Below are 27,986 nucleotides of genomic sequence, written 5' to 3'. Positions count from 1 at the left end.
CAATTTGTTGTAAATTCTAGGGGAGATTTCTAGAGGCTCAACTCACGATGCCATTTTGATGATGTCACTCTTTCATCTTATAAGAATTTTAATGGTAAATGTAAAATTTGATAATTTTTTCTTGCCTGGTGGAAAATAATAGCATGAAATGACTTCCTCCCCTATGTCATCGGTTCTCAAACAGGTGACAGGCTCCCTTAAGATTTATCACAATAAAGGGGAAAGTTATTTTTATGTTTATAAAAAGAGGTAAGAATTAAAAACAAATAGAAAAAAATCAGCTAACTTTTGTTAAGTTTTAATTGTTTTTATTTATTTACTTCTGTTACTGTTTAACTTAATTATTTCATTTTTCTAATGAAAGTTTATTGGGTGACAATTATTAGTAAAGTTACATAGATTTTAGGTGTACAGTTCTGTAATACGTCATCTATATATCACATTGTGTGTTCAACTCACAGGCAGTTCTCTTTCCATCAAGATATATTTAATCCCCTTTACCATCATCTTCCACCTCTCCCCCCTTACCCTATAATAACGACTAAACTATTGTCCGTCTATGAATTTTTGTTTCTTCATTTGTTTGTCTTATTCTTTAGTTTTTTTCAGTTTCATATCTCACATATCAGGGAACTCATATGTTTCACGACTGTTCTTGTGTAACTTATTTCACTCAGCATAATAATCTCAAGATCCATCCATGTTGTCACAAATGGTACTATTTCATCTTTCCTTATGGCAGAATACTATTCCATTGCATATGTATTCCACGTCTACTTTATCGAATCATCTATCAAAGGATACTTTGGTTATTTTCATCTCTTGGCCACTGTAAATAAAACTGCAAAGAACATTGGAGCACATATATCTTTATGGATAAATGTTTTCAGATTTTGGGGGCAGATACCCAGGAGAGGGATAGTGGGTTCATATGGCAACTCTAATCTTAATTTTTTGAGGAACCGCCACACTGCCTTCCATAGCGGCTGTAGCAATCTCCATTCCCAAAACAGTGTATGAGGGTTCCTTTTTCTCCACAGCTTTTCCAACACTTGTTATTATCTGTCTTGTTGATGATAACCATTCTAAATATTTTGAGGTGATATCTCATTGTGCTTTTTATTTGCATTTTCTAATGATTAGTGGTGTTGCATATTATTTCACATGTCTATTGGCCATTTGTATGTCTTCATTGGAGAAATGTCTACAAAAGTCCTCTGCCCATTTTTTAACAGGATTGTTTGCTTTTTTTGTCTTTGTTGACTTGTATGAGTTCCTTATGTATTTTGGATACTAGCCCCTTTTTGGAGGCATCGTTTGCAAAAATCTTCTCCCATTCAGTTGGTTGCCTCTTTATTTTGTCACTGGTTTCTTTTGCTGTGCAGAAGCTTTTTAGTTTGATATAGTCCCATTCATTTATTTTAGCTTTTCTTCCCTTGCCTTTGAGATCAAATTCATGAAATGCTCTTTGAACCCAAGATCCACAAGTTTCCTAAATTTGTTTTCTTCTATGCAGTTTATTACTTCAGGTTTTATGTTTAGGTCTTTGGTCCAATTTGGGTTAATTTTGGTACAGGGTGACAGATAACAGTCCAGTTTCATTCTTTTGCAAGTGGCTTTCTGATTCTGCCAGCACCATTTATTGAAGAGGCTGTCTTTTCTCCATCGTATGTTTTTAGGTTCTTCATCGAAAATTATCTGTCCATATTTATGTGAGTTTATTTCTGGGTTCTCACTTCTATTCCGTTAGTCTTTGTGTCTGTTTTTCTGCCAACACCATAGTTTTTGATTATTGTTGCCCTGTAGTACAAGCTGAAGTCAGGGAGTATGATACCTACAGTATTGTTCTTTTTTCTTACGGTTACTTTGGCTATTCAGGGTCTTTTGTGGTTCCGTACAAATCTGATGGATTTTTGTTCTATTTCTGAAAAAAAAAGAAAGAAAAGCATTGGGATTTTGAATGGGATTGCATTAAATCTCTCTATGGCTTTGAGTAATACGGCCATTTTTAACTATGTTGATTCTTCCAATCTATGAACATGGAATATCTTTCCATCTCTTTGTGTCTTCTTAAGTTGTTTTTTAAAATGTCTTATAGTCTCCACTATATAAGTCTTTCATACACTTGGTTAATTTTATTCCTAAATATTTTATTCTTTTTGTTGCAATTGCAAAATGAATTTTTTTTAAAATTTCTTTTTCTGAAATTTCATTGTGAGTGTATAGGAATGCAATGGACTTTTGTACATTGATTTTGTACTGGCAACCTTACTGTATTCGTTTATTGTTTCTAATAGTTTTTTGGTGGACTCTTTAGCGTTTTCTATATATAACATCTTGTTCTCTGCACAACGTGACAGTTTAACTTCCTCATTTGCAATTTGGAAGCCTTTTATTTCTTTCTTTTGCCTGATTGCTCTGGCTAGGTCTTCCAACACTATGTTGGAAAGCAGAGGTGATAGAGGACAACACTTTCGTGTTCCTGAACATAGAGCAAAGGGATTCATATTTTCACTGTTAATTGTGATATTAGCAGAGGGTTGTCATATATGGCCTTTATTATGTTAAGGTATTTTCCTTCTTCACCCATTTTATTAAGTGTTTTTATCGTAAATGGATGTTGTGTCTTCTCAAACGTTTTTTCTTCATCTGTTGATATAATCATATAATTTCTGTCCTTTATTTTGTTTTTGTGGTGTATCACATTGATAGATTTGCATATGTTGAACCATCCTTGTGCCCTGGGATGAATCCCAGTTGGTCATGATGTATAATATTTTCAATGCATTGTTGTTTAGGAATTTTTCATCTGTATTCATCAGAGACATTGGTCTGTATTCTTCTTTTCTTGTGTTATCCTTACCACGTTTTTGTATCAGGGTAATTTTGGCCTCATAAAATGAGGTAGGGAGCATTGTCTCTTCTTCAATTTTTTGGAATAGTTTGAGGAGGACAGGTATTATCTTCTATGAATGTTTGGTAGAATTCACTAGTGAAGCCATCTGGTCTCAGACTTTTGCTTTTGGGAAGGGTTCAGATGCCTGATTCAATTTCCTTACTGTTGACTGGTCTATTTAGATTTTCCAATTCTTCATGATTCAGCCTAGGAAGGCTATAAGTTTCTAAGAACATGTCTGTTTATTCTAGGTTAGTGAATTTGGTGGCATAGAATCCTTCATAATATTCTTGGATGATCCTTTGTATTTCCTTGGCATCCATGGTAACAGCGCCTATTTCATTTCTGATTTTATTTGTGTCCTTTCTCTTTTTATCTTAGTGTCTCAAGCAAGGGTTTGTCAATTTCATTAATCTTTTAATCTTTTCAAAGCACCAGGTGATTGTCGCATTAATATTTTTTGTTGTCTTTTTGTTCTCTATTTCACTTAGTTCTGTTGTTATTTTCATCATTTCCTTCCTTTTGCTGACTTTGTGTTTCATTTGTTCTTCTTTTTCTAATTCTTTAAGGTGTAACATCAGGTTCTTTATCTGGGATTTTTCTTCTTTCTTGAGCTATCCCTGTAATGACAGAAATTTGCCTGTTAAAACTGTTTTCACTGCATCCCAAAAAATTTGGTAAGATGTGTTTTCTTTGTCATTTGTTTCTATGTAGCTTTCAATCTCTCCCTTATGTCTTCTTTGACCCAGTCATTCTTTAAAGACATGTTGTTGAATCTCCAAATACTTGTGTTTTTTCTTGCTTTTATCCCCCCAGTTAATATGCAATTTCAAAGCCTTGTGATCAGAGAATACGGTTGGCATGATTTCAAGCTTCTTAAATTTGCTGAGTCTAGTTTTATTACTCAATACATGGTCTATCCTTGAGAATGTTCCGTGTACACTGGAAAATAATGTATAATCTGATATTCTAGAATGAAGTGCTTTATACATGTCAATTATGTCCATTTCATCTATGTGTCATTTAGGACTTTTATTTCATTATTTATTTTCTGTTTCGATGACCTATCCACAGCTGTCAATGATGTATTTATGTCCCCTACTACAGTTGTGTTTTTGCTCAATTTTTCCCTTCAGTCTGTTAGTAGTTGCTTAGTATATTTCGATGCTCCCTGATCAGGGTCATAAATGTTGATGACTCTTATGTCTCCTTGTTACATGTGTATTCCCCTTTCTCATTATGAAATGTCCATCTTTCTCTCTTGTCACCTTTTTTTATCCTGAAGTCTGTTTCATCTGATATCAGAATGGCTACACCTGCTTTTCCCTGAATACCATTTGCTTGGTTTGTCAGTTTCTACCCTTTCACTTTGAGTCTATGTTTATCCTTGTAGCTGAGATGTGTGTCTCAGAGGCAGCATGTGGTTGGATTCAATCTTTTGTTCCAATTTTCTGCTCTGTTCCTTTTTATTGGTGAGTTCAGTGCACTTCCACTTAGGGTTATTATTGATATATTAGAATTTCCTGTAATTCTATCTCTGGTTTTCTGGTAGGATGGTTTCTCCATTGTTTCTTTGCATTTCTTTTGCAGTCTATCATTGCAATGTGCTGGTATTCTATTATTTTCCCCTCTGCTTCTTCTTTTGTTATATTATGCATTTCAGTTCTGCATTTTTTGAGTGGTTATCATTAATTTTTTGTAGAACAAAGTTACATATTTAGAGTATTCCATTTTCTTCAGTATGCTTACTTTCTCCATTCCCTTGTGCCAGTTCAGACCTTTACTCTCCCCATTTATGTTTTTGTTTTCACAAATTATCCCTATTGATTCTGTGAGTTGATTTCTTTCTTCTTTTTTTTAAATTTTTATTTTATTAAATTTATTTGGGTGACAATTGTTAGTAAAATTACATAGATTTCAGGTGTACAATTCTGTATTACATGATCTATAAATCCCATTGTGTGTTCATCACCCAGAGTCAGTTCTCCTTCCATCACCATATATTCGATCCCCCTTACCCTCATCTCCCACCCCCCACCCCCTGCCCCCCTTACCCTCTGGCAACCACTAAACTATTGTCTGTGTCTATGAGTTTCTGTTTCTCATTTGTTTGTCTTGTTCTTTTGTTGTTTTTGGTTTATATACCACATATCAGTGAAATCACATGGTTCTCCGCTTTTTCTGTCTGACTTGTTTCGCTCAGCATTACTCTCTCAAGATCCATCCATGTTGTCACAAATGTTCCTATATCATCTTTTCTTACTGCCGAATAGTATTCCATTGTGTATATATACCACAACTTCTTTATCCATTCATCTATCGAAGGACATTTTGGTTGTTTCCATGTCTTGGCCACCGTAAACAAAGCTGCAATGAACATTGGAACACACGTGTCTTTATCTCTAAATGTTTTCAGATTTTTTGGGTAGATACCCAGGAGAGGGATTGCTGGGTCATATGGCAATTCTATTCGTAATTCTTTGAGGAACCTCCACACTGTGAGTTGATTTCTACACAGCAGCAGCAAGTTGTCTTTTTTTTCTGTATTTTAAGTGTTTTATTTTTCACTCTTACGCTGTATGTTATGTTTAAGTGCTAGTGGTATACTGTCATTTTTCTTGTAGGAGTTGCCATTTCCTGCTTCTGTCTGTTCATAATACTACTCATGATTTTGCATTTTTTTGCTTTTTTTTCAGGTCAAATACCCTCCTTCAGTATTTCTTGCAGTGCAGGTCATGTGTTAGAAAATTCCCTCAGCTTCTGTATGTCTGAAAAGGTCTTTATTCCTCCTTATATCTAAAGGATATCTTTGCTGGATATGTTATTCTTGGCTGATAATTCCTCTCTTTCAACATCTTGAATTTTTGATTCCACTCCCTCCTGGCTTGTAGACTTTCTGCTGAAAAATCTGATCATAATCTAATGGGCTTTCCTTTGTAGGTTATCGTCTTCCTTTTCCTGGTTGCCTTGTGGATTCCTTCTTTGTCATTAATTTTTGACAGCTTCAATACAATGTGCCTTGGAGAAGGCCTATTGGGATATAGGTAATTAAGTGTTTTATTCTCTTGTTGGATTCAAGGATCCAGTGTTTTCCAAAAATTTTGGAAGTTCAGGTTGACTATTAGTTTGAATATTCTCTCTGTTCCCTTTTCCCTTTCCTCTCCTGCTGGTATGCCCATTATTCACATATTGCTCTTTCTGGTGGAGTCAGAAAGTTCTTGCAGCGCTCTTTCATTTCTTTTAACTCTCAAGTCTCTCTTCTTCCATCTGTGTCATTTCCAGATTTCTATGTTCGATGTCACTGATTCTTTCCTTCATCTGGTCAGCTCTATTACCTCAGCTGGCTATTTTATTCTTCATTTCTTTTATTGAATTCTTAATCTCCAGAAATTCTATTTGGTTCTTTTTAAAATTTTAATCTCTTTGGTAAAATGTTAATTTTGCACTTTGATTGTGTTTCTGAGTTCATTGTACTGCCTCTCTGTGTTTTCTTGTATCTCATTGATTTTTTTTGAGAACGGCAGTCTTGAATTCTGTGTCATTTAAATCTCATACTTCCATGTCTTTAAGTTCATTTTCTGGAGACTTTTCATTTTCTTTCTGAGCTGTCTTGTTACCTTGGTTAGTCATGGAAATTCATGAATTATTATTTCTCTTCCTAGGTATCTACAGGAATGGGTTCTGCAACTGATAGGAAGCGGTCTTTCTTTTGTTTTCCAGTAAATGTTGGTAGAATGTTTTATTTTCTGTTGGACAACAGCCTTATATTCCCTCTCACTCTATAGTATTATATTTTCTCTGCACTGTTCCATCTTCTCATACAATGGGATTATTCCCTGTAAGGTGGGCTTCTCTGTGAACAGGTTGTCTTGGTCACAGGGCACTTCCTATGTCGGGGGATGTGGAGAGGTTCTGAAGTTCCAAAGCTCCTCCTGCACCAGTTTCAGAGCCTATGTTTTTCATCAGCTCTGTTTATTCCTGCAGGTGTCCACCCAGATAGGTGTAAACAGGGGCGGGGTGAGTTGTGAGAGGTGGCCGAGAGCAATGGCGGCAACCACCAGCACAGCCAGTCTTGCACCCAAGACTCCATCCCCTTCTCCAGAACTAGTTGGACTGTGAGTCTGGGGCTGTGGACTGCAGTTCTCACAACTGCAAATATTCTGTTCTTTTGATCTGACACTTCTACCATTCCGCTACTTGCACTGGGCGGGTGGTGCTGGGGCGAGCTCTAGGAAGTTACGGAGGGGTCAGTTAGGCTCTGCTCCAATGCCTTCAGTCCTTGGCTTGGCAGTGAGGGCTTAAAATGACATTTTCACCCTTTTTCCCTCAGTCTTTGCTCCAAGATCTCTGCCATGAGCATTGGGTTCAACCCTGTTTTATGTTGATCCCTCAGGTAGGATTGTGGGCCATAAGCAGAGAATTAGCATCCCGAATTCTTCCCTCTCCCATGAATGCAGGGAGATCCAAGCTCCAAGCTCCATCTGTGCTCTGTGGCCCTTGTGGCCTGTGTCTCTGCACTTTTCCCTTCCTACCTCCCCTCGTCCAATTTGCCCACGTTTAGATGATTTCAATTGTGTGTCTCTTAGTTTTTCCTGTCTGCTGTGCTGGGAGTCATTGGTGGAATTATAGCTGTTAAATTTGTTGTAAATTCCAGGGGAGATTTCAAGAGGTTCACCTCACTCGCCAAATAATAATATGAAATTATTATTTCATATCCGTTTTAGGTGTACAGCATAGTGGATACTTATTTATATAATTTATGATTATTCTAGTACCCACCTGGGACTACACATAATTGTTGCAACATTAATGACTAAATTACCTTTGCTGTACTTTACATATTTTTCAGGCCTTTCTTGCTTATGCATTTTCTTTCTTTTTTTTTAAATTAAAGTTTATTGGGATGACAATTGTTAGTAAATTTACACAGGTTTCAGGAGTAGAATTCTGTAATACAGCATATATATATATATATATATATATATATATATATATATATATATATATATATATATATCACATTGTGTGTTCACCATCCAGAGTCAGTTCTCTTTCCATCACCATATATTTGATACCCTTTACCCTCACTTACCCCCTTACCCTCTGGTAACCACTAAACTATTTCCTGTGTCTATAAGTTATTGTTTCTTCATTTGCTTGTCTTGTTCTTTTGTTGTTTTCCATTTTGTATACCACATCAGTGAAGTCATATGGTTCTCTGCTTTTTCTCTCTGACTTATTTCACTTAGCATAATAATCTCAACATCACAGATGGTACTATTGCATCTTTTCTTATAGCAGAGTCGTATTCCATTGTGTATACATGCATTTTCCCTGACCGGTGGCCCTTTGAGTTCACGGGTGTCCTGAATAAGGTAACTGCGAAGAGAGCCTTTGCAGATAGCACTTTCGCCCTCTTTAAGAGTTGAGCTCAGGGTTTATTCATTCAAAAGGTCTTTGCTGTTTTTTTCCCTTTGCATTTTCATTTCACCTGTTTTCTCTTTTGACTGCTGTAGCCTTGTTTACTGTTCTGGTTGCTGTTGAATCCTGTTATCCCATACTTCATGACTTCAGGGTATCTCTGTATATGTGTGTGTGTGTGTGTGTGTGTGTGTGTGTGTGTGTGTGTGTTTCTCTGTGTCTACCTGCTTGTCTTATCTGTTTTTTTATTGAGGTCTGTCTCTTTGTCTCCATCACTCTATCTCTTTTTTTGACACTCTATCTGCAAAGTGTCTTCCACAGAGTTATCAGGAGGACTCCCGATATAAAAGTGCTGTGAAAATCACAATCATTATACAAATGTAAGGTGGTGACATTATTATTGGTTCTAAAAGTGTGTCAAATCCTCAATAGTTATTCATGGAATAAAAGGTAGTACCAGAGTAATCCCACTGAAAGGCTCTACAAACCATCATTTGGTTTGATGGCAGTATGGAATGGAGTTAACCAACAATAAATGAATGTAGAATTAGTAAAAACACCAGTAAAATCATTGAACTCGTATGTTTTAAAAAGTGTGTGTGAGAGAGTCAACTTTGTTGTAATCCTATTACTTGCTGCTTATTCCAGCTTCTGCCTGGAATTAGCTAGATTTTGCCCGATGTTCATTAGCTTTTGCACTTTAGCCAGTCGATTTGAATACAGGATGCAGGGAAGTTGTGGTCCAGTAATTCTAGGAGGTTCAGTTTTATTATAGGGGTTAGAAGATTGGAGTGGAAGCACATGGAGCCAAGGGACATAAATAGCAATTAGAGCCTCTAGAAGATGGAATGATAATACAAACTACCTGAGATATTTATACATAATTAGTATCAGTAAACAAATCCCTAGCACCCTTCCTCTATCATCAAGGCAACATGGAAGAACTGCAGTAAGGATACTTCTGTGTGTCCTTACAAACACTATCACCTCACAATACTTATGGCTTGTGGCATATCAATATAAAAATTATTTCTTCCATTGAGTAATTATTATGTGTCAGGCATTATGTTAAATTCTTTACATCAAACTCATTTAATCAATCCTCAGAATAATCCTATGAAAGAGAGAAGAATTATTGTCATTCACAATTTATAAATCTGAAAACAGACTCAGAGGATTTGAATTCCCTTCCTAAAGTCCAAAATTTCCACATAGCAGTGGCTGGATTCAAATCCAGATCTTTTGTACTTCAGATCACATGCTCATCTCTTTTGCCTCAATGACCTCTGCTTTCCCAGATTTACTGTCTTTACTTTATAATGTTTCAAAGTAGTCTGGGGATAGAATTTTTGCCTCCCTACACTACAACACAATACAAATTGTTGTAGGAGCCCACAGAGAGGAGTTATTTTCCCATGGTCCATCCTTAGTCAGAGCATGGTTCTTTCCTGTGGAATGCACTGCAATTATTATTTTTTTTTCTGAGTAGTCAGTGTATCTATCAATGTAGTCCTGAATGTGAGGCAAAGACCTGAGTCTGATGAAATCCGTCCTGTCCATGTGCACTCCATGTGTAATAAGTACATAAATGACAGAAAGTGAAGGATTTGAGGAGAGACCAGAAAATACGAAGTCATTGGTGCGATTGCTAAATATAGCAGCCTCTCCCCATCCCAACTTTCTCTTGAGGTTTTTCCACTTAAAAATTTCATACTGCTATATATCTAGCTACCCATTAGTCTGTCCATTACTGAATGTCTGCTTTGTGCCAAGAACTGTGCACTGAATATTGTCTCCATAATTGCTACATTAGTTACTGCATTGTAGGTGGTAACATTAGAATGGGACATTAATCTGTACAAGAATAGGCTTTTATAGATATTTAATGTAGTGTATTGTCATTGCCCACGAGGCCAGAAGGGTTCGGCCTGAGGGGGAAGGGCGAGGAGATTGAGAAAAGACGCAGAGACAGTAGAGCTGGGATCGGGAGGTCCACCGTCCACGGATGGTGGAGCAGTGGCGCAGTCTTTATTTCACACCCAGTTTATATACAGTCTTAGAACAGTTGTCTATACAAACAAATATTAGAAGAACAAACAGGTATCAGTAGAACTTTTTTAATGTATTGGCAAGTGTGTATTTCTGTGGCTGCATTAGTGTTATCTTGTACTTTCTGGGAAGATGTTGAGGCGAGGCTTCCCATGGGAATGACCTTGCAGGCTGCAAGGCCCTTGTCAGCTTACAGCTCACTGCCTACTTCTCCCACTTATTTTTCTTCTTTAAGCCGCAGCCTATGAGTCTCATATATAAAACCAGAAAAATCAAATTAAACCAAATCACCCTAATCTGACAAAAGTTTCATGAATGTAATAGTAATTGTTGTATGTACCACTCTAGGGTACAAAACCTTATGTTGAAACTTACTGAAAAGAATAGATGGAGAACTGATGTTATTACATCAAGAATTACTCACATTATTGAATATAGCCACAGAGGCAGAAGCTCTCCTAGGCTGGGGAGAAGGTGGGGATCTATGTCCACCTCTATCAACCCCGTGAGTATTTAGATGACTCCTATGTTTCTGTGTCTGTCTTAGGTTGTTCATTCCTTGAGGAATCTTACCCGTCATTGACTATCCAGCCATATTTTTGGGGTCGGGTTCTCCAGATGGCCCCTATGTGGCTGTGTCTGGCTTAGGTCATTCCTCCCTTGAGGAATCTTACACGTCATTAACTCACCAGCCATCTTTTGTGGCCAAACAGGGAGACATAAGGTGTAAGCACAAAGGTGAGGTAAAGTCCCCGAAAGGATCGGTCTCACAGACTCTTTTTTCTTATTAGGCACGAGACTCTCTGTACTAAGTATGTGTAAGGTTTTATACCCTATAGATGTATTTGTGTTATCTAATTTTTTCTGGAGTGAGATGTTGGGGCGAGGTCTCTTTTGAATGACCTTGCAAACTGCAAAGCCCATGTCAGCCTACAACCCGCTCTCCACATCTCCCCCTTCTATTTTTGCTTTAAGCAGTAGCTGGTGTTGATTAAGAAGGAGGTCTACGAGTCGGTGTTTGATGACTCAGTAGCCAACTGAAAAGATACAAAACAGAGTAAATACTAAAACAGAGACACCACATAGAAATTAGAATGAATGTTAGAGAAGGTTAGATGGGTTAAACCCCTTAAGCTGGGTAAGCAACTGTTGAGCTATATTTGTCGGGTTGGGAATGGGATTGAGGGATTTTGAGAACTAAACAAAATAAACATAAGACAATAAACAGAATAGCAATAGTACCCTCAAACCCTCTACCTAAAGTCTTTATCTAATTAACAGGGTTTAAAGTAGAAAGACCTTCTGCAGCGGCAGAAACTATCTCCTCCAGGGAGGAGTTAAAGTTTGGCGTTAGACATCTGATCAACTTCTTGTTGTACTTGTAAAATATCCACAGTGAGATTGGGCATATGCCCCAGGAGATGGACTCGCACCTTAGACCAAGGGGTATGAGTTTGATTATAAGTAAAAGGGGTTACACAATAGGTAGATATAGTCTAATCACATTTTAAAGTAATCATAGTATGGAGATTTTCCAATTGCTCACCAAGAAATACAACAGTAGTTTGTGAGTCACCTAATCTAACATTAATTTTTAAATCTATTTTAACTTGTTGATTCCAAGATTTACTATCATTTTTATGCCATTTTTGTACAAATCCAGTGGTCTGCACCATTTGGTGTAGAGCTACTCCAGAAACAGCGGCTACAGTGGCTATAGCAATTATTTCTATGATAGCTGCAATTAAGAGTCCAATAAATCTTTTGGTTCTTCCCGCGGTTGACTGTCAGGCTGTTCTTTGGTGCGTTGTTCATGATATGGTTTAATACACCGACAGGGCATGCACAAAGGACGTTCTTCTGGTCCTGGAGAAACACAAACATAACTGCGCCCCCATATCAACAAGGTTCCTAACTGCCATTGATTAGTTTCAATATATTTCCACCAAAAGGGCACATTCTCCAAGGCTTTAGGACTATGGAGATTGTTAAAATGTCTTTGTGTAGCTGTGTGTCCAAGGTGCAGTTCTGTGCTAGAGTCAGAAGAATTTAAAAAAATTAAAATAAATGTAGCTCTTGCTAATTGTATCTGTGGGGGGTGCCCTATTTCTCCCCCTTTTTGTTAAGTGTCTTTTTTTCAGCTGCAGGAGCACAGCGAGCAGCAGGCAGGGGAGCAAGGGGCTCATGGTGCCCACGGGGACTCTGCACCAGGGGCACCTGCAACGCCCTAGGACGGCAGCGCCGGCAATGGTGGCAGCCAGAGCCCCATGTCCCATGGCCTATGGCCCAGTTGCGGCGGTCGAGGGCAGGAGCGGGGAGCGGCTGCTCTGCGGCACCCTTCCGAGCCCTGGGTGCAGGCAGCTCAGTGCCGCAGTGGCACGGAAGGCAGGCTCAGCAGGGGGTAGAAGGGGGCGCCCCACTGGTAGCGATGCTCCCCAAGAAATCTTAGCAACGGCCACCAGGAGGTTGACCAAAGGAAAAGACTCATCATCCCTATCAGAGTCTTGAGGGCTGGAGGTTTCGGGAGGGTTATAATATTTTTATTCCTCATCCTGAAGCTTTTTTCATAATGGGGGGGTAACTGTTTATCTCGTACTGGCGGCGCCAAGGGAGCGCCAGAGTGCTTCAGCACTTCATACCCCTCCTCTGGAAGATGTAGGACCTGAGAGAACCCTCCCTGTGTTGAGGGGGGCGGTAAACTCGAAACCTCTAGTGAGGGGTCAAGTGAGTCCTTTACTAAGCTCCAAAGCGTAAAGGTGGGGATGGGGAACTTAGAGGGGCCTTCAGCCCCAAAGCGGTGTCAGGGAGCTTTGCCCAACTCTCTCCCAAGTAGCGGGATTGAGCGTGTCTTCTTCGGGGAACCAAGGGCATATACCCTGCACAAAAGATAGGAATTCTATCACCTGGCTTGAGCGAATATTACAGCCGCGAGCCTTAAGCATAGCCTTTAGCATTTGCACAAAGATGTCCCTTTCTCTGGACCCAAGCTGTCCCATGTTTTACTCCCGATTGTACTTAGCTTGCTCCCCTCCTCTTCTTTAATCTTTGAGAGCTCTCTCTTAAACTTCGAGGGGTGTCTCCTCATTGGTTTTTGGCGGGCGCGACGCCACTCCACTTGGCAGCATAGCATGGTCCTCTACTTGTCCGTTTTTTGGTTCCTGTACTCAGGTCCCTGTTCACGCGCCACTCTGCTGCGGCCCGCACGGCCAGGAGGGCTCAGCCTGAGGGAGAAGGGCGAAGAGATTGAGAAAAGGCACAGAGACAAGAAAGCTGGGATCGGGAGGTCCAGTCTACAGATGGCGGAGCAGTGGCACAGTCTTTATTTCACACACAGTGTATATACAGTCTTAGAACTGTTGTCTGTACAAACAAGTATTAGGAGAACAAGCAGGTATCAATAGAACATTTTGTTTTGTGTATTGGCAAGTTTGTTTGTCTGTGGCTGCATTAGTGTTATCTTGTACTTTCTGGGAAGATGTTGAGGCGAGGCTTCCCATGGGAATGACCTTGCAGACTGCAAGGCCCTTGTCAGCTTACAGCCCGCTCCCTACAGTTTTTGCCAACTTTGGCTAGTTGTTCTGCCAAGTTTGGACCACCATTGCTTAGGCTGCATTTTTTCTCCATCAGGGTCAATGGCATCTGCCTTTTCAAATAGTTTTGTTTCCCTTGGTCTGTACGGATGCCATCCTCTTCTTTTTATGAATTCTCTGAATTAAAACTCTTTCTTTAATTTATTTTTTCCCAAAGAGTGGTTGTGAGACCACTGTTTCAAAATCACCTATAATAATTCTTGTTAAAGTGCAGATTCCTACATCCCATCTCAAAGTTACAGAATTGGAATCTCTAAGAAGTTGGGACTTCGAATCTGCATTCCTATCACACTGATGTTAAAGGACCCATGTGCCCTAATTTTTTTCCTTCCTTCATTCAAGACAAACACCTGAGTCCTCTTTGATCTTATTGTTTCCCCACTTTCAGGGAAGTTTAGTGTCTCCAGGAGATGCTTGAGAAGATCTTTTATGTATTCAGGAATTAACTGCTAGTCAATTAAGAGAAATACTCTGAGGTAATTAAAGCCACTAAGGTAATTAAAGCCACTAAGGTAATTAAAGCAAATGTATTTCACCTATGCCCTGAGGAGTGCAAGGGCAGTTAAGGACAAAATGTGTGGACAGTGCCTCTCATGTACACAGGAGGACTCTATAACTAGATCTGAATGCTAGCATATAACCCACTCACTAACAGCATGTCTCTCATTTCAACCCTAAATCCATGAGCTTGTCAGTGGGGTGGATTTCTACATCCCAATTCATCAGCTCCATTGAAATATACCAGTTGATTAGCAGGAGACATGTTTACCTACAAAATAACCTTACAAACACCTGGCCTTAAAAACAGAGATGGGAAAGAGACATTGATTTTAGTTTCTAAGTGTAATGACTAAATGTTACCAGGGTACAGTTAGGTTGCAGGATAATGTTATCTTGGGCCACACCCTGCCTCCCAAGGTCATGAGCAAAGCATGCCTAAGGAGATGCTGAAAATCTAATAATATCACAAGAGAGAGATTCCAAGCTGTAGAGATGCCCTGAAGATGTGCAATGCAGTTTGTGTACTTTTTTTTTTTTAATTAAATTTATTGCGGTGACAATTGTTAGTAAAATTACATAGATTTCAGGTGTACAATTCTGTATTAAATCATCTATAAATCCCATTGTGTGTTCACCACCCAGAGTCAGTTCTCCTTCCATCACCATATATTCAATCCCCCTTACCCTCATCTCCCACCCCCACCCCCCCCCTTACCCTCTGGCAACCACTAAACTATTGTCCGTGTCTATGAGTTTCTGTTTCTCATTTGTTTGTCTTGTTCTTTTGTTGTTTTTGGTTTATATACCACATATCAGTGAAATCACATGGTTCTCTGCTTTTTCTGTCTGACTTGTTTCGCTCAGCATTACTCTCTCAAGATCCATCCATGTTGTCACAAATGTTCCTATATCATCTTTTCTCACTGCCGAATAGTATTCCATTGTGTATATGTACCACAACTTCTTTATCCATTCATCTATCGAAGGACATTTTGGTTGTTTCCATGTCTTGGCCACCGTAAACAAAGCTGCAATGAACATTGGAGCACACGTGTCTTTATCTCTAAATGTTTTCAGATTTTTGGGTAGATACCCAGGAGAGGGATTGCTGGGTCATATGGCAATTCTATTCGTAATTCTTTGAGGAACCTCCACACTGCCTTCCATAACGGCTGCACCAGTCTGCATTCCCACCAACAGTGTATGAGGGTTCCTTTTTCTCCACAGCCTCTCCAACATTTGTTACTATTTGTCTTGTTGATGATAGCCATTCTGACTGGGGTGAGGTGATATCTCATTGTGGTTTTGATTTGCATTTCTCTGATGATTAGTGATGTTGAGCATTTTTTCATATGTCTATTTGCCATTTGTATGTCCTCTTTGGAGAAATGTCTCTTCAAGTCCTCTGCCCATTTTTCAATTGGGTTGTTTGTTTTTTTGTTGTTGAGTTGCATGAGTTCCTTGTATATTCTGGATATTAGCCCCTTATCGGAGGCATTGTTTGCAAAAATCTTCTCCCATTCAGTTGGTGGCCTCTTTATTTTGTCGATGGTTTCTTTTGCTGTGCAGAAGTTTTAAGTTTCATATAGTCCCATTCGTTTATTTTAGCTTTTACTTCCATTGCCTTTGGAGTCAAATTCATAAAATGCTCTTTGAACCCAAGGTCCATAAGTTTAGTACCTATGTTTTCTTCTATGCAGTTTATTGTGTCAGGTCTTATGCTTAAGTCTTTGATCCATTTTGAATTAACTTTGGTACATGGTGACAAATAGCAGTCCAGTTTCATTCTTTTGCACGTGGCTATCCAATTCTCCCAGCACCATTTATTGAAGAGGCTGTCTTTGCTCCATTGTATGTTTTTAGCTTCTTTGTCAAAAATTATCTGTCCATATTTATGTGGTTTTATTTCTGGGTTCTCAATTCTATTCCATTGGTCTATGTGTCTGTTTTTCTGCCAATACCATGCTGTTTTGATTATTGTAGCCCTGTAGTACAAGCCAAAGTCAGGAAGTGTGATACCTCCATTATAGTTCTTTTTCTTTAAGATTGCTTTGGCTATTCGGGGTCTTTTGTGGTTCCAAACAAATCTGATGATTTTTGTTGCTATTTCTTTAAAATATGCCATTGGGATTTTGATGGGGATTGCATTGAATCTGTATATTGCTTTGGGTAATATGGCCATTTTAACTATGTTGATTCTTCCAATCCATGAGCACGGAATGTCTTTCCATTTCTTTGTGTCTTCTTCAATTTCTTTCAAAAATGTCTTATAGTTTTCAGCATATAGGTCTTTCACATCCTTGGTTAAGTTTATTCCTAGGTATTTTATTCTTTTTGCTGCAATTGCAAAAGGAATTGTTTTTGTATTTCTTTTCTGAGATTTCATTGTTAGTATATAGGAAGGCAATGGACTTTTGTGCGTTGATTTTGTAGCCAGCAACTTTACTGTATTCGTTGATTGTTTCTAATAGCTTTTTGGTGGAGTCTTTAGGGTTTTCTATATATAGCATCATGTCATCTGCAAAGAGTGGAAATTTAACTTCTTCATTCCCAATTTGGATGCCTTTTATTTCTTTCTCTTGCCTGATTGCTCTGGCAAGGACTTCCAACACTATGTTGAAAAGCAGAGGTGATAGGGGACATCCCTGTCGTGTTCCTGAACGTAGAGCAAAGGGCTTCAGTTTTTCTCCATTAATTATGAGATTAGCAGAGGGCTTGTCATATATGGCCTTTATTATGTTAAGGTATTTTCCTTCTATACACATTTTATTAAGTGTTTTAATCATAAATGGAAGTTGTATCTTGTCAAATGCTTTTTCTGCGTCAATTGATATAATCATATGATTTTTGTCCTTTATTTTGTTTATGTGATGTATCACATTGATGGATTTGGATGTTGAACCATCCTTGTGCCCCGGGATGAACCCCACTTGGTCGTGATGAATAATCTTTTAATGCATTGTTGTATTCGATTTGCTAGAATTTTATTTAGGATTTTTGCATCGGTATTCATTAGAGATATTGGTCTGTAGTTTTTTTTTTGTGCTGTCCTTACCAGGTTTTGGTATCAGGGTAATGTTGGCCTCATAAAATGAGTTAGGGAGTACTGTCTCTTCTTCAATTTTTGGAAGAGTTTGTGCAGAATTGGTATTAGATCCTCTTTGAAGGTTTGGTAGAATTCACTAGTGAAGCCATCTGGTCCCGGACTTTTGCTTTTGGGAAGGTTTTGGATGACTGATTCAATTTCACTGGTGATCGGTCTGTTTAGATTTTCCAGTTCTTCATGGTTCAGCCTTGAAGGCTATATGTTTCTAAGAACTTGTCCATTTCTTCTAGGTTGTTGAATTTGGTGGCATATAGTCCTTCATAGTATTCTTGGATGATCCTTTGTATTTCTGTGGTGTCCGTGATAACTTCCCCTTTTACGTTTCTGATTTTGTTAATCAGTGTCTTCTCTTTTATCTTAGTAAGTCTAGCCAAGGGTTTGTCAATTTTGTTAATCTTTTCAAAGAACCAGCTCTTTGTCACATTAATTTTTTCTATTGTCTTTTTGTTCTCTATTTCATTTAGTTCTGCTCTAATTTTTATTATTTCCTTTCTTCTGCTGACCTTGGGTTTTACTTGTTCTTCTTTTTCTAGTTCTTTAAGGTGTAACATGAGGTTATTTATTTGGGAGTTTTCTTGTTTCTTGAGATAGGCCTGTAATGAGATAAATTTCCCTCTTAAAACTGCTTTCGCTGCATCCCAAAAATTTTGGTAGGATGTATTTTCATTGTCATTTGTTTCTATGTATCTTTTGATCTCTCCTCTAATTTCTTCTTTGACCCAGTCCTTCTTTAAAAGTATGTTGTTTAATCTCCATGTATTTGTGTTTTTTCCCGCTTTCTTTTTACAGTTGATATCCAATTTCAAAGCCTTGTGATCAGAGAATATGCATGGTATGATTTCAATCTTCTTAAATTTGTTGAGACTGATTTTATGTCCCAATATATGGTCTATCCTTGAGAATGTTCCATGTACACTAGAAAAGAATGTATAGTCTGATGTTTTAGGATGAAGTGCTCTATAAATGTCAATTATGTCCATTTCATCTAATGTGTCATTTAGGGCTACTATTTCGTTATTTATTTTCTGTTTGGATGATCTATCCATAGCTGTCAATGATGTATTTAAGTCCCCTAGTATAATTGTGTTTTGGTCAATTTCTCCTTTAGTTCTGTTAGTAGTTGCTTGGTGTATTTCGGTGCTCCCTGATTGGGGGCATAAATATTGATGACTGTTATGTCTTCTTGTTGTACAGTCCCTTCACCATTATGAAATGTCCATCTTTGTCTCTTGTTATCTTTTTCACCTTGAAGTCTGTTTCATCTGATATCATTATGGCTACACCTGATTTTCTCTGGGTACCATTTGCTTGGAGTGTCAATTTCCACCCTTTCACTTTGAGTCTATGCTTGTCCTTGTAGCTGAGATGTGTCTCTTGGAGACAGCATATGGTTGGGTTTAGTTTTTGATCCAATCTGCTACTCTGTGCCTTTTTATTGGTGAGTTCAGTCCATTTACATTTAGGGTGATTATTGATATGTGAGGATTTCCTGTCATTCTATCTTTAGTTTTCTGGTAAGGCTGTGTCTCCATTGTTTCTTTGCCTTTTGTTGTTGTCTATTATTTCTGTGTGGTGGTATTCTATGATGTTTCCTCTGTTTCTTCTTTTATTTCAGTATATATTTCAATTCTGGATTTATTTTGAGTGGTTACCCTTAAGTTTATGTAAAAGAAAGTTTGATATTTAGAGTATTCCATTTTCTTCAGCACGCTTACTTTCTCCATTCCCATATTCCGTTCAGGCCTTTACTCTCCCCTTTTTGAGTTTTGGTTGCCACAAATTGTCCCTGTTGATGGTGGTCGAATAGCCTCCTTTAGTATTTCTTGTAGTGCAGGTCGTGTATTAGAAAATTCCTCAGCTTCTGTATGTCTGGAAAGGTCTTTATTCCTCCTTCATATCTAAAGGATATCTTTGCTGGATATATTATTCTTGGCTCATGATTTCTCTCTTTCAATAGTTTGAATATTTGGTTCCACTCCTCCTGGCTTGTAGAGTTTCTGCTGAAAAATCTGATGATAATCTAATGGGCTTTCCTTTGTAAGTTACCGCCTTCTTTTCCCTGGCTGCCTTGAGGATTCTTTCTTTGTCGTTGATTTTAGACAGCTTCAATACAATGTGCCTTGGAGAAGGCCTGTTGGGATTGAGGTAACTAGGTGTTCTATTTGCTTCTTGGATTCGAGGGTCCAGTTCTGTCCACAAATTTGGGAAGTTCTCATCGACAATTTGTTTGAATATATTCTCTGTTCCTTCTCTCTTTCTTCTCCTTCTGGTATGCCCATTATTCTTATATTGCTCTTTCTGATGGAGTCAGAAAGTTCTTGTAGAGTTCTTTCATTTCTTTTAAGTCTCAAGTCTCTTTCTTCTTCTCTCTGTGTCATTTCCAGGTTTCTATCTTCGATGTCACTGATTCTTTCCTCCATCTGGTCAACTCTACTACCTAAGCTGGTTATTTCATTCTTAATTTCTTCTATTGAGTTCTTAATCTCCAGAAATTCTATTTGGTTCTTTTTTAAGATTTCAATCTCTTTCGTAAAATGCTCATGCTGTTCTTTGATTGAGTTTCTGAGTTCCTTTAACTGCCTATCTGTGTTTTCTTGTATCTCGTTGAGTTTTTTCAGAACTGCAATCTTGAATTCTCTGTCATTTAAGTCACATATTTCTGTATCTTTAAGTGCCTTCTCTGGAGATTTTTCACTTTCTTTCTGAGCTATCTTGTTGCCTTGGTTATTCATGGCGATTACTGGTTTACTATTTCTCTTCCTAGACATCTACAGGAGTGACTTCTGCAATAGGTTGATAGAAAGCGGTCTTTCTTTTGTTTGCCAGTACTTGTTGGTAGAATGTTTTATTATTTCTCCAACTGCAACTTATTTTTCTTCTCCCACATGGTAGTGCTATGTTTTCTCTGCACTATTCCAACTTCTCACACAATGGGGGGATTCCCTGGGAGACGGGCTTCTCCTCCATTAATAGTTCGTCTAGGTCACAGGGCGCAGTGTCCCGGTGGATATGCGGAGAGCTTTTGATGTTCGAAAGTTCTTCCAGCTGCTGATTCAGAGCCCGTATATTTCAGCAGTTCTGTTTACTCCTGCAGGGATCCGCCCAGATAGGTGGGGTCAGGGGCGGGGTGAGTTGTGAGAGGTGGCCCAGAGTAATGGCGGCACCACCACCACAGCCGATCCTGCTTCCACAGCTCTCTCCCTTTGCCGGAACTAGTTGGGCTGTGAATTTGTGTCATGGTCCACAGTTCTCAAAATAGCAAATTTTCTGTTGTTTTGATCTGACACTGCTACTGTTTCGCTTCTAGCACCGGGCAGGTGGGGGCGGGCGAGCTCTGGGAGGGGTGGGAGGGGGCGGCTAGTCTCAGTGCCTAAGGCTCCAGTCTCTGCTCGGCAGTGTGGGCTTAAACCACCGTTTTCAGCCTTTTTCCCTCAGTCTTTTCTCCGAGGTGTCTGCCGTGAGCGTTGGGTTCAGCCGTGTTATATGCTGCCCCCTCAGCCCTGTGGAGCCCTGGCGGAGCCCTAGCAGTCCGATCTCCCGCAGCTGTGGTAGTTCCGGGGAGCAGCGAGCTCGGCGCACTGAGCTAGGTCTGCGTCCTCCGCCCGCGCGGCTCCGTCTCCACGCACTTCTCCCTTTCCTCCTCCCTCCACTCGCGTGAATCTCCCACCTGTAGGTGATTTCCGTCAGTAGTGGGCCTCTTCGTGTTGCCTGTGTGCTGTGCAGGGAGTCCTTTGTGGAGTTTTTGTTGTTCGATTCGTTGTAAATTCCAGGGGAGCTTTACAGAGGCTCACCTCACGCCGCCATTTTTCCGGAAGTCCAGTTTGTGTACTTAAAAATCATCACTCACTTTCACTTGAAGTCACTGGCCTAGAAAATTGCTAGTGGTGGATACATACACAGAAGTCCAAATATAAAGTAAATTAGAAAAAATGGCTCAAGGAATCACTTTGTTTATTTCAGGTAACCATATTATTCATAGTTCAAACTGGGGAATTTTTAAGAATGGAAAAGGGTACTATTGATAAATCCAGGATAATAGGCACGAACTGCTATGTAAGCAAACCGTACTTACATGATATTTAACCTTTGCAGGCAACCTCTGATATATAGTAGTATCCTTTCCTATTGCAAGGAAATATACCAGTCAGTATTTTGGGATGCAGAAACACGAACAGATTTTGGGAGAAGAAAAAGAGAAAATCAGCTTTTCTTTTTCCCAAAAAAAATTGAACACTGGGAATATGATGAAAGGTGACTGGATGACCCATACACCATGGAAGCAGTCAGCATTTTTCAGCTGATAACAACCAAGTAAAAGTTATGAATAGGAGACGTCATCAAAATGGCAGCGTGAAGTGAGCCTCGGTAAAGCTCCCCTGGAATTTACAACTAATCGAACAACAATAACTCCCCAAAGGACTCCCTGCACAGCAGACAGGCAAGACGAAGAGGCCCACTACTGAATTCACCTACAGGTGGGAGAATTGCATGAGCAGGGGAGGAGGGAAGCGAGAAGTGCAGAGACGGAGCCGCGCGGGTGGAGGACACAAACCCAGCTTAGTGCTCTGAGCTCACTGCATCCCGGACTACCGCAGCTGTGGGAAAGGGAATAATTCGGACTGCTAGGGCTCTGCTTATGGCCTACAGGGCTGAGGAGTCAGCATATAACATGGCTGAACCCAACGCTCACGGCAGAGACCTCGGAGAAGAGACTGAGGGTAGAAGGCTGAAAACGGTGGTTTAAGCCCTCACTGCTGAGCAGAGAATGGAAGCCTTAGGCACTGAGACTAGCCGCCCCCTCCCTCCCCTCCCAAGCTCACCCCGCCCCCACCTGCCCGTGCTAGAAGTGGAAGAGTAGCAGTGTCAGATGAAAAGAACAGAATATTTGCTGTTCTGAGAACTGTGGAACGCAGACATAGATTAGCAGCCCAACTAGTTCGGGCAAAGGGGAGGAAGCTGTGGAAGCAAGACTGGCGGTGGTGGTGGTCACCACCATTGCTCTGGGCCACCTCTCACAACTCACCCTGCCCCTGACCCCACCTATCTGGGCGGATCCCTGCAGGAGTAAACAGAACTGCTGAAACATACGCGCTCTGAATCTGGAGCTGGAAGAGCTTTGGAAGTTCAAAAGCTCTCCGCATACCCACCGGGACACTGCGCCCTGTGACCTAGACGAACTATTAACAGAGGAGAAGCCTGTCCCTCAGGGAACTCCCCCATTGTGTGAGAAGCTGGAATAGTGCAGAGAAACATAGCACTATAGTGTGGGAGAAGAAAAATAAGCTGCAGTTGGAGAAAAAATAAAACATTCTACAACAAGTACTGGAATACAAAAGAAAGACCTCTTCCTATCAACCTGTTGCAGAAGCCACTCCTGTAGATGTCTAGGAAGAGAAACAATAAATGAGTAATTGCGATGAATAACAAAGGCATCAAGACAGCTGAGAAAGAAAGTGAAAAGTCTAAAGAAAAGGAACTTAAAGATTTGGAAATATGTGACTTAAACGACAGAGAATTCAAGATTGCAGTTCTGAAAAAACTCAATGAGATGCAAGAAAACACAGAAAGGCAGTTTAATGAACTCAGAAACACAATAAAAGAACAACATGAGCATTTTATGAAAGAGATTGAAATTTTAAAAATGAACCAAATAGAATTTCTGGAGATTAAGAACTCAATAGAAGAAATTAAAAATGAAATAACCAGCTTAGGTAGTAGAGTTGACCAGATGGAGGAAAGAATCAGTGACATCGAAGATAGAAACCAGGAAATTACACAGATGGAAGAAGAAAGAGACTTGAGACTTAAAAGAAATGAAAGAACTCTACAAGAACTTTCTGACTCCATCAGAAGAAGCAATATAAGAATAATGGTGTGGGGGCAGAGCCCCAGAAAGTAGTTTCCAGGCTCTTGGCCTCACATAGTAAGGTACTGGCTCAGGTAGTAAATGGCCATCAACTGTTATTGCATGGCCATCAGCTGTGGCTAGTTGGCCGTCAGCTGTAACCAGTGAGCCATTGTCCACTAATATAAGTGCTGTGGCTACGCTAGCAGAAAAATAGGGGCTAGCAAGAAGATGGTGGCTGGGCTGGCAAGCGCGGATTGCAGTTAGGATGGCTGGTTGCGGACAGTGTGGATCCAGCCTCCAGTGAGAGTATAGTGCCGCCAGAGAGAATATACTAGTATGACTCCCCTACTTATGGCTCCGTGGGTGTTCGTTTTTGGCCTCACCATATCCTGTGTTCTTATGTGGGGAGCAGGAGCAGAGACCCCGCAGGCCGCCCCGCACGACAAATGGCGCAGCGAGCAGGGTATGGTGCCGGCCAAGGCTCTCCGAAATGCGGTGGAGTAGTTTGTGTGTATGAACACCCAATCTGAGGAAGACCAGGAGGAACAGCTGCCGGAGAGCTGGACCCCTGTGGAGGGGTGGGAGGACGTGGACGGTTCTCCCACCAGCACAGAAAAAGCCATACAGCTGCTGGAGAGATGTAGCCCCGTGGAGAGGTGGAAAGATGTGGACGGTTCCCCAACCAGCACAGGCCGGAGAAAGCAAAGGTCATTGCAGCCCTGTGGGCCGGGAAGTTCCTGCTCAGGCAGCCCGGATGCGGGACCTGTCCCTCGAGGAGAGGCTTGCTGAGTCCTCCACAGGAGATGAGCGTTAGGTCAAGGTCGTCCCTCACCCCCAGGACAGCCCTGGCAAAATGACTATGGACTATGGGGAATTGCCTTCCATCCCTAATTTAATGGACAGCTTGACTGTTTGTTTGGGAACATACCACCATGTAGTGGAATTGAGGGATATTTGCTTTTGTGTTTTGACTGGCCACCATTGAGAATATGTAAGCACCCTTGATTGTGAGTCGCTGTTGTTCCAGCACGGTACCCTGAGAGGCCCACAGAGAGTGGCAGTGCCCTGAGAGGCCTGGCTGAGCCCAGGAAGTCGGGCTGTACCCAGAGAGAGTGGCAGTGCCCTGAGAAACCCTGGCTGTGTCCGGGAAGACAGGTGGTACCCTGAGAATCCCAGAAAGTCTGGCTGTGCCCAGAAGTACTGGTGGTGCCCTGAGAAACCCTGGCTGTGTCCGGGAAGACAGGTGGTACCCTAAGAAGTCCAGGAAGTCTGGCCGTGCCCAGAAGTACTGGTGGCGCCCTGAGAAACCCTGGCTATGCCCAGAAAGCCTAGCTGAGTCCAGGATATTGCATTCACCTCCAGGCTCCTCGCACAGGGCCCCTCGCGGAGGATGCTTGTCGTGTACATTGTGAGGCGAGAGCCTCTAGGGGTGGAGTGTGGAGACAGAGCCTCAGAAAGAAGTTTCCAGGCTCTCAGCCTCACATAGACAGGTGCTGGCTAAGGTAGTAAATGGCCATCAACTGTGATTGCATGGCCATCAGCTGTGGCTAGTTGGCCGTCAGCTGTAACCAGTGAGCCATTGGCCACTAATATAACTGCCCTGGCTACGCTAGCAGAAAATGGGGGCTAGCAAGAAGATGGTGGCTGAGCTGGGAAGCGCAGATTGCAGTTAGGATGGCTGGTTGCGGACAGTGTGGATCCAGCCTCCAGTGAGAGTATAGTGCCACCAGAGAGAATATACTAGTATGACTCCCCTACTTATGGCTCCGTGGGTGTTCCTTTTTGGCCTCACCATATCCTGCGTTCTTATGTGGGGAGCGGGAGCAGAGACCCTGCAGGCTGTCCCGCACGACAGTGGCTGAGCCTGCTAGCGGTGCAGTGAGGGTTGCGAACGGTGTGGCTCCTGTTTCCTGTTTCTCCAACCCAGCCGCCAGCGAGCATATAGTAATATGACTCCCCTACCTATGGCTCCAAAGGTGTTCCTTTTTGGCCTCTCCATGTCCTGCGTTCTTATGTGGGGAGCGGGAGCAGAGACCCCACAGGCCTCCCCACACGACAAATGGTGCAGCGAGCAGGGTCTCCTGCACGACACATGGCTTGGTCGGCAGGATATGGTGCCGGCCAAAGCTCTCCAAAGGACGGTGGAGCAGTTTGTGTGTATGAACACTCAGTCTCTGGAAGACCAGGAGGAGCAGCTGCCGGAGAGCTGGATCCCTGTGGAGGGATGGGAGGACGTGGATGGTGCTCCCACCAGCACAGGAAAAGCCATGCAGCTGCTAGAGAACTGGATCTCCGTGGAGGGGTGGAAAGTTATGGACGGTTCCCCAACCAGCACAGGCTGGAGAAAGCAAAGGTTGTTGCAGCCCTGTGGGCCGGGAAGTTTCTGCTCAGGCAGCCCGGATGCGGGACTTGTTCCAGGAGGAAATGCTTGCTGAGTCCTCCGTGGGAGCTGAGGGTAAGGTCACGATCATCCCTCGACGCCAGGACAGCCCATGTAAATGACTATGGACTATGGGGAATTGCCTTCTATCCCTAATTTAATGGACAGCTTGACTGTTTGGGAACATACCACCATGTGGTGGAACTGATGGATGTTTGCTTTTGTGTCTTGACGGGCCGCCATTGAGAATATGTAAGCACCTTGACTGTGAGCCGCTGTTTTCTAGCACGGTACCCTGAGAGACCCAGAGAAAGAGTGGTAGTGCCCTGAGAGCCCTGGCTGAGTCCAGGAAGTCTGGCTGTGCCCAGAGAGAGTGCAGTGCCCTGAGAGGCCCTGGCTGAGTCCAGGAAGTCTGGCTGTGCCCAAAGAGAGTGGCAGTGCCCTGAGAGTCCTGGCTGTGTCCCGGATTCGGCTGTGCCTAGAGAGTGTGGCAGTGCCCTGAGAGCCCTGGCTGTGTCCAGGAAGTCTGGCTGTGCCCAGAGAGAGTGGCAGTGCCCTGAGAAATCTTGGCTGTGTCTGGGAAGACTGGTGGTACACTAAGAAGCCCAGGAAATCTGGCCGTGCCCAGAAGCACTGGTGGTGCCCTGAGAAACCCTGGCTGTGTCTGGGAAAACTAGTGGTACCCTAAGAAGCCCAGGAAGACTGGCTGTGCCCAGAAGCACTGGTGGTGCCCTGGGAAACCCTGGCTGTGTCCGGGAAGACTAGTGGTACCCTAAGAATCCCAGGAAGTGTGGCTGTGCCCAGAAGTACTGTTGGTGCCCTGAGAAACTCTGGCTGTGTCCAGAGAGCCTGGCTGTGTCCAGGATATTGCATTCACCTCCAGGCTCCTCGCACATGGCCCCTCGTGGAAGACGCTTGTCATGTAGATTGTGAGGCAAGAGCCTGTAGGGGTGGATTGTGGGGGCAGAGCCCCAGAAAGTAGTTTCCAGGCTCTCAGCCTCACATAGAAAGGTGCTGGCTAAGGTAGTAAATGGCCATCAACTGTGATTGCATGGCCATCAGCTGTGGCTAGTTGGCCGTCAGCTGTAACCAGTGAGCCATTGGCCACTAATATAACTGCTGTGGCTACGCTAGCAGAAAAATGGGGGCTAGCAAGAAGATGGTGGCTGAGCCTGCTAGCGGTGCAGAGAGGGTTGCGAACAGTGTGGCTCCTGTTCCTTGTTTCTCCACCCCAGCCACCAATGAGAATATAGTAGTATGACTCCCCTACCTATGGCTCCGTGGGTGTTCCTTTTTGACCTCACCAAATCCTGCATTCTCTACTGTGAAGAGCGGGAGCAGAGACCCCGCCTGACACCCTGCACAACAAATGGTGCAGCAAGCACGGTACCACACATGACAAACGGTCATACCAGAAGGAGAAGAAAGCGAGAAGGGAACAGAGAATCTATTCAAACAAATTGTTGATGAGAACTTCCCAAACTGTGGAGAGAATTGTATCCTCAATCCAAGAAGCAAATACAACACCTAATTACCTCAATCCCAACAGACCTTCTCCAAGGCACATTGTATTGAAGGTGTAAAAAATCAATGACATTTGTATGTCCTCTTTGGAGAAATGTCTCTTCAAGTCCTCTGCCCATTTTTCAATTGGGTTGTTTGTTTTTTTGTTGTTGAGTTGCATGAGTTCCTTGTATATTCTGGATACTAGCCCCTTATCGGAGGCACTGTTTGCAAAAATCTTCTCCCATTCAGTTGGTGGCCTGGGGGGTGGGAGATGAGGGTAAGGGGGATTGAATATATGGTGATGGAAGGAGAACTGACTCTGGGTGATGAACACACAATGGGATTTATAGATAATGTAATACAGAATTGTACACCTGAAATCTATGTAATTTTACTAACAATTGTCACCCCAATAAATTTAATTTAAAAAAAAAATTCTCAACTAGGGCCATAAGCACGATCACTTTTTATATCATTCATTCTACTCCTGAATCACCATCTCACTATCTGCTTGAAAGTTTTTTATTGGGATCAAAGGCAGATTTTTTCAACCAATGTTAAAGTTTTTCTGCTTTTTTTTTTTTTTTTTTTTTTTGGACAGGGAAGTCTCTGAGTATCTGGTTTTCCTCTCCTCTTGGAGACATGGGAAAAATTGTCTTTAGGCAATAAGATGTGAGCAGATGTGACAT

This window comes from Rhinolophus sinicus, chromosome X (assembly GCF_036562045.2).
Source record: "Rhinolophus sinicus isolate RSC01 chromosome X, ASM3656204v1, whole genome shotgun sequence".
NCBI lineage: Eukaryota > Metazoa > Chordata > Mammalia > Chiroptera > Rhinolophidae > Rhinolophus > Rhinolophus sinicus.
This window is presented reverse-complemented; position numbering follows the sequence as displayed.